The sequence below is a fragment of the Schistocerca serialis genome, chromosome 6 (assembly GCF_023864345.2).
Source record: "Schistocerca serialis cubense isolate TAMUIC-IGC-003099 chromosome 6, iqSchSeri2.2, whole genome shotgun sequence".
Taxonomy (NCBI): Eukaryota; Metazoa; Arthropoda; class Insecta; order Orthoptera; family Acrididae; genus Schistocerca; species Schistocerca serialis.
This window is the reverse complement of record NC_064643.1, coordinates 756,037,284-756,039,588: the sequence shown is the minus strand read 5'-3', so window position 1 is coordinate 756,039,588 and position 2,305 is coordinate 756,037,284. Positions and strand designations below refer to the sequence as shown.

The 2,305-nt window shown below is 43.1% G+C and overlaps 1 non-coding gene across 1 annotated transcript; it reads right to left on the bottom strand.

Annotated features, from left to right (window-relative positions):
- Positions 1–1,560: 1,560 nt before the first annotated feature.
- Trnat-ugu (transfer RNA threonine (anticodon UGU)) lies at positions 1,561–1,635 on the bottom strand. Its single transcript has one exon. It is a non-coding gene; the product is annotated as a tRNA-Thr (tRNA).
- Between the last annotated feature and the right edge of the window lie 670 nt (positions 1,636–2,305).

The window sequence follows — 2,305 nt, the reverse complement described above, 5'->3', positions numbered from 1 at the left end:
TACAACACTGCCATCGATACGATTGTAGAAATGGAGCAGCGAATTGTACAGTTTTGTCAAAATTTGTAAGATGATCGGGAGACGGGAGGGGGGAATGTTTGAACGAATTTATAACTCGCTACAGAGTGCAGTGGATTATCCCAACAAGAGGTTGACACTTAAACATCTAATCTAACAGGGAGAATGTATATTAAATTGTAACAGTAATGGGTGGAGAGAATGTTTGAAAGAATTTGTAACTCGCTACAGCGTGCAGCGGATTACCCCAACGAGAGGATGACACGTAGAACATATTATTTAACAGGGGGAATGTACATTAAATTGTAACATGTAATGTGCCGCAGTAGTATTGTATTCTTGTTAGGAAAGGGCGTGTGTCAAATTTGAACTACATTAAATGGGGGCTTGAGTTAGAAGTTTAAATTTAAAGAACATTTGCAGCAAGTAGAACGATATTTCATGATGAAACCAGTGACGCCTCGTAAGCGCTAATTCGTAATTATCTTGCAAAAAGCTCGTTCTCGGAACCATGTGTACAGGGAGGTTTTTGCTTCTATTATCATATAATTTCACCAGCGTCATTTTTAGACATTAATTATGATACACCTTGTGTACCCTCACACTTATAAACTGGGTTTCTAAGTTTCGGCGCATTACTGTATATACCACAAAACGAAAGCAGTAGGAATCACTGTCGAGCTTCGCAAGCTTTTTCTTGAAAACGTTTCTCTAAAATTGTGTTGGGTGTTTAGCTGTGTTATAGTTGAAATAAAATACAGTGACGAGAGTCGTAGTTGTTTTTGCAGGCAGCCTCTGTCCTGGTGACAAGCTGACGATGACCAATATAAACTGTTACTAGCGTATCAAATCCTTTTGCCAGCATTCGCCTGGCTAGATGAAGTAGTGTTCAGTAGAAGAGACGCGTTTCACAGCGGCGAAGAAGAACAAGTGATCATAGCTCCTGGTATGCAGTTTAGAGGCCATGTTGACTAGACATTTTTGCTTCGAATGATCGTTCCTGTCATATTCCCAAATATTGACCACTCCTCCTGCGCCACCCTGTGTTATGATGCTGTAACATTCTCCAGTCAGTACTGAGATACAAATTTTAAGAATAAAATTGCTACTTTGTGCCATTTCCAAGTTATTTCGCATTGAAGTTAGCCAGTCGGGGTGTCACATGTCCATGTTCAAGCGGCCTGCCAGGGGCGTTTCAGACAGTTTCTGTCCGTCGTATGTGTAACACTTTACGGACGTAATTTCGTCTCGCGTTCACGGTTTCCACTAAAAACACACGTACCCGCCTATATTCTAGCATTTTCTACTCTCCTCATCAATAAACTTCCCTCGACTTTCTCGTCAACGTAACTATATCAGCCACAGTTCCTTTTTTTTAGAAGTAACATGATTCTTTCTTTGTTTAACCATCCATCCCTTTGCAGCGTCAGGAAGAGGTCGTTTAGCAAACACACAAGAAACTAGATTGAAATTATAATTATATTAATACCTTCAGCTGCTGACGGGCGTTGATATATATCAACGGGGGCAGGTGAAAATGTGCGCCCCGACCGGGACTCGAACCCGGGATCTCCTGCTTACATGGCAGTCGCTCTATCCATCTGAGCCACCGAGGGCACAGAGGATAGTGCGACTGCAGGGACTATCTCGCGCACGCCTCCCGCGAGACCCACATTCTCACCTTGTATGTCCACACACTGCATTCGTAGTGTCCCACCCCATCACACTCATTACTCGTGGAAGACATTCTTACCAAGTCCCGTATGCCTTCGGGTCATGGCCGGTATTGCCAGAACTATATACTTACATGGATATGATGTCTGTTCTTTCAGACATGTCCGAAAGAACAGACACCATATCCATGTAAGTACACACAAGAAACTATCCATCTAGACCACAGGTTTGCACATTATTTAAAACAGAGCAGCTGTCTTCAGAGGTAGCAACTCTCAAGTCCCATCCAGTCAACCTCGTTTTAGTCTTCCACTGTTTGCTTATAACTGGTTCAAATGCAGGTCGAAATGGTTCCTTTGAAAACGCTGCACTCGTGTTCATACGCCCCCGTAGTTCAGCTCCGTCTCGGTTAAACGTCCATATCGAACGATGCTGTTACCACTGTATGTACTGCTACTGCTGAATAATGTCCCTCGCGTACAAAGACAAATGCAGCCAAGTGCGACGTTCGTGATGGGTCACACCATCTTTTGTCCTGGTACAACAATTGGTTTTCCGATTTTTGTGTAGGAGTGTAGATGGGACGTGCATTGTATGGATTGCTGTGCTGATA